Source organism: Brachycentrus maculatus, unplaced genomic scaffold (assembly GCF_059751285.1).
Source record: "Brachycentrus maculatus isolate JH-2025_06_01 unplaced genomic scaffold, ASM5975128v1 h1tg000189l, whole genome shotgun sequence".
Classification (NCBI taxonomy): Eukaryota; Metazoa; Arthropoda; class Insecta; order Trichoptera; family Brachycentridae; genus Brachycentrus; species Brachycentrus maculatus.
Window position 1 is genome coordinate 479,957 of NW_028280940.1, and position 14,831 is coordinate 494,787.

General features: G+C 27.5%; 1 protein-coding gene across 1 annotated transcript in view; it reads right to left on the reverse strand.

Annotated features, from left to right (window-relative positions):
- LOC148307800 (very long chain fatty acid elongase AAEL008004-like) overlaps positions 1–9,252 on the reverse strand; it is a 49,056-nt gene extending 39,804 nt beyond the window's left edge. Inside the window, exon 1 of the mRNA XM_088262784.1 lies at positions 9,033–9,252. The gene's annotated coding sequence lies outside the window, so the exon portion shown is untranslated. The remainder of the gene's footprint in view (positions 1–9,032) is intronic.
- Between the last annotated feature and the right edge of the window lie 5,579 nt (positions 9,253–14,831).

Genomic DNA, 14,831 nt, shown 5'->3' on the forward strand with positions numbered 1-14,831 from the left:
CATTTTATTTTGTTAAACATTTTAAGACAACCCTTTTTTGTTCACGAAATAAAAATATACATAAACAATTGAATATTAGAATTTTTAAATAACATATTTGAATTTTTGTTAATATAGGTACCTACATATTCAATTAAACCATTGTTTACATGTTAAGACATTTTACCTTCCCACATTTTTATACTACCAGTGCACGTACAGTTACATATTATATTCTTGATTATTATAATTTATTTGTTATTGTATGTAACCGGTTTAGAAGGTTTACCTTAGAAATCATTATTCCTCACAATATTTTTGCGTCACGCTGTTCCATAATCAGTTGTTATCCAAAATTACGTGTAGAATTCTTATATTAATCGTACTTGTTCAAAGTACTAAAAAAACTTAATTGTTAAAAATAATGATCTTAACTCTGGATTTCATATACGAGGTGTGCTCAAAAAATAAAGCGTCATTTTATTTTTATCGAAAATAATTTGTTTATTCGTAAATTTATTTTGTCCTCATCAAAGTAAAACCCCTGAGACATAATACACTAGTGCCAAAGCTTTTTTCGATCCTCGAAGCACGAAAAAAGGCAACCGATATGCCAACAGCCTCCGCAAAATCTCTTGTAGTGATTCCACGATTATCCATAGCAGTTTTCTTCACTACTTCAACGTTTTTATCGTTTGTGTGCTTTTGACACTTTGAAATATGGTAAATTAAAAGAAATTTCAAATAACAATGGAATACGTAGTAATATGACAAAAAATGTGTACAATGAAAAAATAGGTTTTATTGTCCAGTTCCCAGAATAGTATCAGCAATAAGCAGTTTTTTTATGTCGTGAAAGAAAATTGAATATGTTTGCAAAATACGATGTTGATCAAACATTATATAGGAATATAGCTGACGGTGAAAATTGGTGATATCAACAAAGAAAACAATCAATTGTTAAATGTTAGCACTGACTGAAGTGCAATTCTTGCTCTTTGCTCTTTAAATTTAGCATTATTTCAATATGGTGATCTATATTTTCGACAGGGAACTTAATGTTTACTATTTATTCACAAATAAATTTACATAAAAATACAAGATGATCGATACCGTTCTTTTTGGGAAAATAATGTGAGAAATGTAAAAGATTAAGTTGTTTACATTTCAAATGGCGGAAATATAGATACATCGTGACGTTGAAATAATAATAATTTGACGCGTTCTTCATTTTGCATAGCGGTTTGTTTAATCATTTCAGGTGATTTTGGGCAAATAGTTAGTTTGTTTTACATAAGTATATTACGGTATATTACAGAACAAAATAAGTACCACACCCCCCATAAAAGTACAAATTATGTTTCATTCTCCAAATTATCTCAAAAAAAATTTGTTTGTTTTTTTGTATGTCCATTAAGAATGTCATTAAGATTTTTTATTGATATCCTAACAGAGACATCTTCAACTTCAAACCCTTATCCGTAGTTCATTAGTGCAATGGGCACTGTATCATATAAACGCAGTGTTATCTTGATAGTTGACACATGAAGGAAAGGTGATCCTCCGCTTCAGGCGTAATATTAGAGTGAAAAAATCACTTATATTTTTTTGACTCCCCCCCTGGGAATCGAATCCGGGACCTCCAGAACGGTAGCCGAGCGTGCTGACCATTACACTACGGAGGCGGAAAAACAGACATATAATATTATTATTATTCAGAATGGAATATGAAAGTTTAATTAAGCTCTGTAAATAATTTTAATTAAGTTCTTATCTTATCTATATCAATATAAAAAATTAAACACATTTTTTTATATTTTAAATGTATTACAACATTGAAGCACTACAATAAAAAAATATTTATTGACAAAAATATATAAGATATTGATTTATAAAAATAAAATAAATATAGGGTTTGAAAATAAACCCGTCTTAAGGAAAATCAGATTTTTTTTTGTCTTTGCATTTTATCTAGTGTTGTTTTCTGGTGATACATTCAAATCAATTCAATGACGTAATTATTGTTTAAAAAAGACAAACTCAAAATTTGTGTTCAATTTTCCTCGTATTCTTAAATGAATTTGGAATTCCAAAACAGGACTCCCATAATCAATACATTAATGTCGGTTGTTGAAATGCGATATATTCCGGTAGGAATATATTGCATAATAAAAACATATTTAATTAGCTAGAAGAAACAAAAATCCACTAAATGATCTATAAACCTTGTACATAATAAGCAAGGTAAATAATAAATGCAATTCCCATCTACATAAATAATACAGTAGGACAATTGCGCTTTGGGCCCATACTTAATAAACTAAAATAATAATTTAACTAGTTACTACGATTCCGGTACAAATGCGCTTTAGACCCTTACCTAAAATAAAATGGAGAAATTTTTCAACAACGTTCTAAACCATATGTATTTTTGAATGCGTATGGTTTAGAACGTACAAAACGGTTGATAGTTTTTTTTTTAATATTTAAGAAATTCCTTTAAATTAAATTCTATTCTTTTATTATTTTGTATTTTTTTTAAAAATCTAGTTTAATTTTTATTGCTTTTTTTGGTCATTTTATTTGATGTTTTATTTAAGCAATAATTATTTTTCCTCTCAGTTATATAATTTTCGTTACACGTGTCGGCATTGTAGAGAAAAGTTTTACATATTTTTTTAAAGCTCCGATATAATTCTTACGCGCCCCTATTGTTCATGTTCACACAAATAAAAAAATTGAAACAGCTCCTAACCCCACTTCATCCTCCAAGGACACAATTTTACCAATGGATTTTAAGAAAATGTGGTTTGTAAAATTTAAATAAAAAAAAAAAGCATATCATTAATAAATTCTGGTTTTTGTGAGAATGATGGGAATTTTAAATACGTGATTATGGGTTTATGCTTATGATGACGAGTATTTCTTGCAGATCGTTGGAGTTTATTATGTTCTTTAGTCATTTTTTACTATCCAATTTACATTATTGGCTATTTTCCTTTTATAATTATTCTTATTTATTATTTTTTATTTTACAGTTTATTTTATTTTTGTTTAAAGTACGAATAAAATAATTTAAAAAGCAATAAGATTTTTTTTATATATTCAGATATGAAATTTAGATATTTAGATACTTTATTTAAAGTATGTGCTGTCTTGTGATTTTTTTATGCTGAAAAAATGATCTTTGAACATTGAACACCAACTGAGATCTATTTATATCGCCACATGATGCATTTCCCAAAGTTCATTGGTGATATAAACCCAATTTGAATTTTTACAATAGCGAAAATGGATTTATATATATTATATATATATATATATATATATATATATATATATATATATATATATATATGTATACATATATATATATATATATATATATATATATATATATATATATATATATATATATATATATATATATATATATATATATATATATATATATATATATATATATATATATATATATATATATATATATATATATATATATATATATATATATATGTATACATATATATATATATATATATATATATATATATATATATATATATATATATATATATATATATATATATATATATATATATATATATATATATATTTATATATATATATATATATATATTAACAAATATATATATATAACATAAAGTTCCGTTTGAAATTCTGATATCCACACTCCTCACATCTGCAATAGAGAAAACTAATAGTTATCTGTATTATTAAACCGTTCCTACTTGGATGATTATAAACAAACAAATACCGATATGTAACCGATGGATAATCGTAGAAATTTTTGGAAAACACCAATATCGTGCGTATAACCAAACATCAGATAAAAATTGTATCAAGCTTCATAAGGCTTCGTAAAACCGTCCGTATGAAGGGTATCCATACACTTATTTTCATACATATTTAATGGAATGAATTTGATTTTATTATTAATATATTTGCATGGAACATAATAAAGCATAATTATTGTTATTTTTATATTATTGATGATTTCTCAAATTAAACTTGAAAAACTCGAATATTGGATGTGAGAATAAAAAATATTGACGTATTTCGATCAAGTAGACTTGATATTTAAATAATTTTGAAAGGTAGATTTTACTGAAGAGTGGATTTATATTTTTTATAAAAATATTTTTACTGCTATACTTCGAGTATATAACATATTCAAGTGTTTTTCATCAAACATGTTACCATAATAATTATTATCGGGATGATTACTACTGATTTTTCCAAATATATTTAATGGAATAGGTACTTAAGAATTGGTTGAAATAAAATCAAAGTAGAAACCTTATTTTTTTTACTTAATTCAGTAAATAAATATAAAAAATAGCTTTGCGTGTATCTACCAATTAATTATGCACTACAAAAAACATATTCATCTATATAATACACCGTCTAAGCTATAGAGCTGAAGGTCCCAGATTCGATTCCCAGTTGTTATTATAATTATTTTTCCTCTCAGTTATATAATTTTCGTTACACGTGTCGGCATTGTAGAGAAAAGTTTTACATATTTTTTTAAAGCTCCGATATAATTCTTACGCGCCCCTATTGTTCATGTTCACACAAATAAAAAAATTGAAACAGCTCCTAACCCCACTTCATCCTCCAAGGACACAATTTTACCAATGGATTTTAAGAAAATGTGGTTTGTAAAATTTAAATAAAAAAAAAAAGCATATCATTAATAAATTCTGGTTTTTGTGAGAATGATGGGAATTTTAAATACGTGATTATGGGTTTATGCTTATGATGACGAGTATTTCTTGCAGATCGTTGGAGTTTATTATGTTCTTTAGTCATTTTTTACTATCCAATTTACATTATTGGCTATTTTCCTTTTATAATTATTCTTATTTATTATTTTTTATTTTACAGTTTATTTTATTTTTGTTTAAAGTACGAATAAAATAATTTAAAAAGCAATAAGATTTTTTTTATATATTCAGATATGAAATTTAGATATTTAGATACTTTATTTAAAGTATGTGCTGTCTTGTGATTTTTTTATGCTGAAAAAATGATCTTTGAACATTGAACACCAACTGAGATCTATTTATATCGCCACATGATGCATTTCCCAAAGTTCATTGGTGATATAAACCCAATTTGAATTTTTACAATAGCGAAAATGGATTTATATATATTTATATATATATATATATATATATATATATATATATATATATATATATGTATACATATATATATATATATATATATATATATATATATATATATATATATATATATATATATATATATATATATATATATATATATATATATATATATATATTTATATATATATATATATATATATATATATATATATATATATATATATATATATATATATATATATATATATATATATATATATATATGTATACATATATATATATATATATATATATATATATATATATATATATATATATATATATATATATATATATATATATATATATATATATATATATATATTTATATATATATATATATATATTAACAAATATATATATATAACATAAAGTTCCGTTTGAAATTCTGATATCCACACTCCTCACATCTGCAATAGAGAAAACTAATAGTTATCTGTATTATTAAACCGTTCCTACTTGGATGATTATAAACAAACAAATACCGATATGTAACCGATGGATAATCGTAGAAATTTTTGGAAAACACCAATATCGTGCGTATAACCAAACATCAGATAAAAATTGTATCAAGCTTCATAAGGCTTCGTAAAACCGTCCGTATGAAGGGTATCCATACACTTATTTTCATACATATTTAATGGAATGAATTTGATTTTATTATTAATATATTTGCATGGAACATAATAAAGCATAATTATTGTTATTTTTATATTATTGATGATTTCTCAAATTAAACTTGAAAAACTCGAATATTGGATGTGAGAATAAAAAATATTGACGTATTTCGATCAAGTAGACTTGATATTTAAATAATTTTGAAAGGTAGATTTTACTGAAGAGTGGATTTATATTTTTTATAAAAATATTTTTACTGCTATACTTCGAGTATATAACATATTCAAGTGTTTTTCATCAAACATGTTACCATAATAATTATTATCGGGATGATTACTACTGATTTTTCCAAATATATTTAATGGAATAGGTACTTAAGAATTGGTTGAAATAAAATCAAAGTAGAAACCTTATTTTTTTTACTTAATTCAGTAAATAAATATAAAAAATAGCTTTGCGTGTATCTACCAATTAATTATGCACTACAAAAAACATATTCATCTATATAATACACCGTCTAAGCTATAGAGCTGAAGGTCCCAGATTCGATTCCCAGTTGTTAATAAATATTAGTGATTTTACAATCTAATATTTATTTAATATTATCCCAAAATGGTCCCTGAAACGTAAGAGTGATCACCTTGCTTTCATGTAAGTAACGATCAAGATAATACTGCGTCAATACGATGCAGTACTCTATGCACCATTGGGTGCGGATAAGGGTTACAAGAAAAAATATTCAATACTATATATTTCAGTATATTCATCTACTATATCTACACATATATGTGCAAAAAACGTATATCAATATAAACATAATATTTTTGAACGAAGTTAGTAATACCTGCGCAGGACGAGTCGAGGACAGCAAGAAAACAAGTTGAAGTAGAGCAATTTAAATACATGGATAGTGCTGCAGTCCTTTATGCACTCAGTGTACTGCACTCCAATAACGATTTCAAAGGAATATCTGGCAGCATAACCTACTAATAATTGTCAATTCAGATTCTCGATGTTTTTTTATATCGCTTTCATATATAATTCTCACCGAATTGTTTAATGACCCAAAAAATACGAAATTTCAATGGAAAGAGATATTTGAAATCTGATGTTTTCTTCATAATAAAATAAAAATTCAAGCGTTGCGATTTTCTATGCAATTTTTTCTCAAAATATGTTTATTTAAAAATAAAATAAACAATTTTACCGAAAAAGCGTTGTTGAAATATTTAACGCAAGATAATTTCCGTAATGAAAAAAATATTGTCAAAAAATGCAATGCATTGCTGGAATTTTTCGTTTTGGAATAAGGATTTCGCCAAATCTGACAATGCCGTACAGGTGGACCTCGTCTTTCGCACAATTCGCTATTTTGCACATTAAAAAAAAAATTTTTTTGGCGAAAATACAAAAATGTTTTGTTTCCATGCAGTGAACATATTATTATACAGTGAAGATACTAATGAGATGTTAAATCTCATTCTGAACCCTTGACTAATGAATTACTAATGGACCGACAAGAGAATAAAAATAATACACAAATCCAAAGTAAGGAAGAAGAACCTGAAGAAAGCATCAAGAGCTTGACAATATAAAATAAGAACGGAGTTTCTACGCATCTCGAGACATTTTGAAAAATTATGGAAGAATGTGATCCCAATTGAGAACACATAATATCTGAAGTGCGTAGGGCGATCCATAATAGTACTTCGTGTTACAGAACTCTATGAAGAAAAGAAAAAAATAGTAAAATACAACTCTTGACTAGTTTATTAAGAAAATATTTATTCAATATGTACTAAGTAATTTTTGATAAATTCAAATTTTGAAGTATAATTTTTGGTGTTTTTTTATTACTTTTTTTACATCCCTCTACTTTGGAACAGTTAACTTTCGCATACATTTTCAGGAACCAATCATGTGCGTAAGTTGAGGTCCGCCTTAATTTTGTCAGCCACATTGTAGTGTCAATTTTTTAAAATAAATTCCAATACATTGATACACATCCAATAGAAATAGGAAAAACATTTCGTTATTAATATTTTTTAGATCATTGGACTTGTTTTCTCGTTTTTAATGTATTCATGTAAAATAAAGATTGAATTTATATTAAATCTGAAGTTTTTAAAAAAATATTAACATTCGCCAATCAGGCTTTTTCAAAAACTCTAAAAGAAATGTTGCAAATACCAATATAATAGTATCATAACATTACAATAAAATAATAATTAAAAGAATAATGAAAAACAGTTTTTGGTATCCGCGTCTCAAAAAATATTTTACGTAGTTACATTTAAACTTAAAGCTTTCAAGGAAAACGGCTTTTGAGGAAAATATTTTGGCCACATAAAATATTATGAGAATAATAATGCTTAATGTCACGAGATATCTCTTTTAGTTTTTTTTGTGATTGTTTAATACATTTGACCAATATATTTTTTTTTATACGTAATCCATTTTTAGAAGGCTGTTTTTATTATTTTTTTATTTATTCGTTTTTTACCCTTTGAGAATGTTCTACCCCTGTAAATGGCATTTCAGATACAATACTGTCAAAAAAAATTAAGAAAAACTTGATATTTTTTTTTTCTTGACAGTTTTCATTTATTTATGGTGATTTTGTCCATTATCGAAAAAAGGACCAATAATTGTGGTAAAGAAAAGAGAACAATCTATATTTTTTGCACATTTTTTAAATATCACTACTTGTTTTATTTGGTGTTTGAAACAAGATAAATTATTTGTACGCTTATATCATATCTAGGTTAAATGTTAATAAAACGTACTTATAGTTTAGATTTGTGCAGTTCAAAAGAATGTTTATATAAAATACCTATAGGCACTCGCAAATAGGTGATTGGCTTGAACTCTCTTACATACACAAATAAATATGCAATGACTAAAAACTAGTTATTCCATAATATTATTCAAGTTTACACCAAAAGATAACTATTTTGCACTTTATATAAAATTGATACACACATCGTATAAGTTTAAAAAAAACTGCATGTAATAATTTAGACAAATAAATTAATCTTAGTTTAAGGAATATATTAAGAAATAAATGATTATCTATACAACATGTACCAATGTAAACCTAATTTAAATACAATTTTATAGTACTCCTTACACAGTATTATTAATTTACTTTCAAATTAAGTATTTATTTACTATAGTAATTTATTTTACATGGAAAATATAATAAATTTAAATTGAGATAATAAACAAATGCTGACTTACCATCAAAATGAAACCATAAAAATATTTTGTTTAATTTATCACTGACACAAAGTTTTATAATAACCAGTTCACTAGATGTTAATTACACACCCGTGTAAGTCAATACGTTCTGCGAGACACTCGCGTTCTGCGAGACACTCGCGTTTTTAAAAAGCGAAATATTTTAAAATAGAAATTACGTCCGCGAAGCTCACGGCAGTGCAAAGCAAAATCAAATGTCACGAAAAAAGACCGCTAAGAATTTTATATCCGCTCCACTAGCACTCTGCCGGACAGGTGAAGTACTAAAACCTACCCAAGATGGCAAACCTGGTAAACTACATATGCACGAGTGATCATACTCGAACAGCGAGATAATCTACTCTAAGAAGTAAAAGCCGTACCGCGTTGTTAACTGTAAGTGAATCTGCACACATTGATTCCATCAATTTAAAGTACCTAACTATCTGATTATGAGAAATCCAGACCGAACCGATTATTCTTCAACATATGCCTCTTTTCTACAAAAGTGATTTAAAGTGATAATGAAAGTGAACTTATTTATTGTTTTAGATTTTTCAAAATGGATTAACCCGCAAAGCTTTAATTTCACAGACTTGCCTGCGGGTGAAATAATGAAAATGGGGAATTAGACTTTGAAAAATACAGTACACAACACACAGACCTAGAAATACCGACGAAATAATAAGAAGTAGATATATTTCCTGTAAAATTAGGTTTTCGATTAAAATTTATCTTATTAATAGTGTAGTAAGTTAGCATAAATGAGTTCAGAACTGGAAGTAAACTACAATACAACGTAACACTAAACTCGTGGTTAGTAACACCAAAGTTTTAATCAAATACATATGACTATAAAATACTAATTATATAAATTCAATTTATCGTAAAATGAAAATTACATAAATGTTTTAATTTTCTATTTTAAATGACCAAAAAGTCGTAAGAAATCTATTTTATTTTTTATTTATTTAAAATAATAACCCCCAAAGCCTCTAGATCAGCGTCTCCCAACCGTTTTTGGCTCGCTTACCACTTGATAGTACCTACATCACGCTTAATTGTACCACTTCGTAAAAATGATTGTAGGTATTTCGAGAAATATGTTATTCTATTTGCATTATAAATTTTAAAGGGTGAGTATATTTCCGAAAACTCAATTTATTCAAGTTTAAAAAAATACCAAAGATTTTATATTTTTCTAATAAAATGAGACATTTGAACTTTACATATCACAATGTTTTTTTTTTTTAAATAAAAGGTGCCGAAGCTCATTTCTCGTCGAAATTTAAAATCAGGAAATTTAAAGAAGTATTTTTTTAAACATCTGATTTATATTAAAATACATGGAATTAAATGAATTGAAATTAAGTTGATAATTCAAATAAATTTAATTAATTAATTTAACTTAAATTTATAAATTAAAAAAAAATATGTATATATTTTCAATGATATTTTTATGTCTGATTTTTTAAAAACTTTTTTTATCCGCCATTACTGATTATTTTTCGGGCACCACAACTATCTACTCACGTACCACCGGTGATACCGTACCACAGGTTGGAAGCCGCTGCCCTAGATTAAGAGTTTGGTTGTAGTCTGATAAATTGTTTTTATTTATTATTATTTTCTTGCTTATGGTGAACAAAGCTTTTATTTAGTAAAAGGCAAAGGGATTTTTATTTTACGTGAAATAACTTTGTGTGAATCGAGTAGGGCGGTCGGTTGTGGCCTCTTCGTGCGACTCTCCGCATAGATGCGGTATACCTCCGTGACGAGTAAACCACAGTCAATTAAAAAGGAGAAGACGAACCATTACTTTCTTCGCAACGGATCGCCAGACCTTCCGTTCGACTTCTGTTCGGCATTTCGTGTCCTATTTTGATTAATACTTTTTACGGGCTAACTTTATCGCGCATGCTACCACCACTCTGGACAAGTCCCTATGATTTGTTACATATTTGATGTCCTTTATTGAGACTTCTGTTTCGCGCCTCGAGTTGATATTTTTCCCTGCGTAAGGAACGTCTTGAAGTATAAAACCATCGCACGTACAGCTGTCGATCTGTAATAGTTTGAAGTGGCAAAGGTAACTAATAAATCCTCCATGACCTGTGATAATCTGCATGAGTTCATAACTTGCGCGCTGTATTTTCCTGAAATCAAAAACATCCATAATGTTTGGGAAGAACCAATATAAATATGATAATAGCCGCATAGCGTAGAGAATTCGTTTCATCGTCTTATGAGCCGTTTATTAAAAAATAAAATTGTACGCCTCGTACGTGAATACAACATTTTTTTATTCAGGAGAGTAATTTATGCACTAAAGTAATTGATATGAGCGTTTATTAATAAACCCGCCTATATTCTTCTATTTTGAAGTGCACACACGGTAATAATATTACCATACCGATATTGATTTGTTTTTGGTAGTTTCAATTGTGTACTTTACAAATTATCCTTGTACATATATTATGTAGGTATTTAGCGAACTCTAGTGTATATCTATACGGTAAAATATATAGTTCAATGTAGAGTACTGTTATTTTTTATGTGATTTACTTAACCCTTAAAGTAAATTCAAGAATTAAGCTGTTTTTTTCAAATATTTTTTGTTTTTATAGAATTAACATTTAGAGTTTAGAACTACTCCTATAATTATTACTTAAATACGTTAAGTAAATATTTTGATACGTAATAGAATGTTATAGAACATTTATTGATAAAATCATGCTGATTAAGAATAATGTAAGGGGGAAATGGCAGAATTGGGTTGGCATAAATTGTTAGTTTTAGTATTTTTACTTAGAGGAATTATTTAGGAAATAACTAGTGAAATCGTGTTTGTCACTTTTGAGTATTGTTGAAAAATCTTTCATTTCAAGTGTAATAGTACAATATGATATGAAGATATTAGATAAACCACCTAGACCTAGACCTAGACCATCTAAGTCCTAAGCCACATATATTATTTAAATGTTTGCAAGTCCAGAAAGCAGACAGAAAGAAGAAATCCACATCGTTGTGCCCTGTGAACCAGTTTTTTTTACTGATGTATTATTACGAGGACATGGAAATACAGCGAATGTTGAGCATTTACTAAACTGGTATTAGCTTCAGGCTCCAAAACTCGAAACCTTTTTATCAAATAATATAATCCTGTGCGACATTAGATAATACGAGTATAATATTGATAAATGTATACTCTAATCTCAGCCTTATATCGTTCTTAGACTGCTATTAAGTTTTCTCGTCTCATTGCTTTTGAGTAGGTACGTAGAAAAACTTTTCAACAAAAGCTGCACTAAGAATGGGTCGGAAAAAATAAAAGAAACGTGATCTCAAACATTTTAAATATTTTTTTAGCTTCTGGTAGGAACTTACCTATATACAGGCGGTACCCAGCTTAAAACTCATTGCATTCAGTTTTATATAAATAAAAATGTCAAGAACTAACGCGTCGTTAACACTTCGAGTGTTTTAGTTATCATTGAAAGTACACATAAATAAATAATTAAAATACAACAAAAAAAACAGCAAGCTTTCTTCACGAACTATGATATTTGAAAAAGCTACTTTTAATTTCAAATTACAACATTTCAGCATCGCGATGTTTTTTTAAATGCTTTGGTTAAATGATTTAAAAAAAACTTGCACATCATTAAATATTTAAATCGCTGTGATTTTCCGCCTTAGTATTTATAAACTTATTTTGTTATTATATAAAATATTAATATATATATATATGGTTATATATATATATATATATATATATATATATATATATATATATATATATATATATATATATAATATATATATATATATATATATATATATATATATATATATATATATATATATATATATATATATATATATATATATATATATATATATATATATATATATATATATATATATGTATATATATATATATATATATATATATATATGTATAAATATATATTTATATTTATACATAAATTGTTCGGGCCGCCTGCCATTGAGTTTTACTTGTTTAACCTGAACTTTTTTATCCACATCAGAATAAACGTTGCTTAACACGTTGTATCCCGGAGCCGTGAAAACACGTGATTGTGTAAACGAACGTTGGATCCCGGTTCCGTGTTTTGACGTGATGAAGCAGTCGTCGTAAAATGTGCATTTTTTTGACATCTACTGTCTTCTATTATATTTTTTTTAGTTCTATGAATAGCAAATACTCAAAGCATTTAAAAAATGTCAGCTGATTTGTAATATCGATAAATATAAGGACCTCCTTTATCGACTAAAATGTATATTTTTTTCATTGCCGTCACCCGCCATTACTGTTTCGCTTGCAGTTGGCGTTCGATTTTGAAGATTACTTACGAGGGATATTTTACGCGGAACTGCTATGAATTTTTATCAGAAATGGTAAATATATTACATTTAACGTAATGATTAATATAATGTTTTTGATAAATATTATTTTAGTTTTGTGACTCGCCAAACCAAGCGGTCAATTTTGACAGGCAATTTATTTTTAATTTTCGTTATGTCCTCATTAGAATCTCAATATTGTTCATTTTTATTCTAAAAAATTCTACAAGTATAGTTTCATTTATAATTGAAAACAAAACATCTTTGAATTGATGTTCGATTCCGATTCAGATGTCGATTCATCGACGTCTAGTGACATCGGATAAGTAGATGATTTGTGGTCCGACATGTTTCACCGCGGTCGGACCGTACTTTGGATGATGCGAAGCCAATAGAGATACCGGTGATGAAAGTGGACATGCTTGATAGAACAGGTGCTACCTTTGCACGTTCCGAGATGTGCGACGTCGAGAGGTGGAGCTCGTACAAGAACTGGAAGAAGAGATTTACACAGTTCTTCTCAGAATTTGAGTTTTTTATCAGGAGCAGCACCACGTCTCACCAGAATGTACAGGATTCCTGACAGCGTTACCAACTGGACATCAGAATATTATGCTGTTCCTTTTCTGGTAAAAAATCTTTGGGAATCCTGAGGTAAAAGAGTTCCCAAATAAACCTCAAACTGCAATGTTAACGGCGGAGTTGATCCTTGGGAATAGTTTTGTTTAGTTGTAGATCAAACGAATATATTATTATATATTGAAGGCATAATGTACATAAACTGTGCACGCATAGCAAGGATTCGCAATGGACTGATGTCATTGTGGCTGAGATGGAAAAATTTATGGGACTATTTATTATTTTGGGGCATGTAGGCAAGAATCGGCTCAGAGACTACTGGTCTTCTAACGCTATGTTAGAAACGCTCATTTTTGGCCTTACTGTTACTGATCTATGTACAGTAATAGATTTTTCCAAATATTGCAAATGCTTCATTTGTCAAACAATGAATTGCGTCTCGTAGATTACAATAGGCTGTATAGAATACAATCGCTCATAGAGCATTTTATTCCTCTATTTTAAGCTGCTTATAAACCAAAGCAAAACATTTCTTTGGACGAAGCGATGATATCATGGCGAGGACGATTTGCATTCCGTGTGTACAATCCTAGCAAAATCCACAAATATGGTATCCTTAGTAGTACTGTATAAGAGTAGGATCTGGTTATATCTCTAATTTAACGTGTGCAGGAGTGAGTTTTTTTTTTAAAATTTATAATTATATCATAGTCGATGATATAAGCGACAAATTTTCTTGAATAAAAAAAAATAGTTTGACCAGTAAACAAGATTTATCGCAACATTGGCAATTTTGACATAAATCATGTTTTAAACATGTCTTGATATAAATCACGTCACAAATCGTGTTTT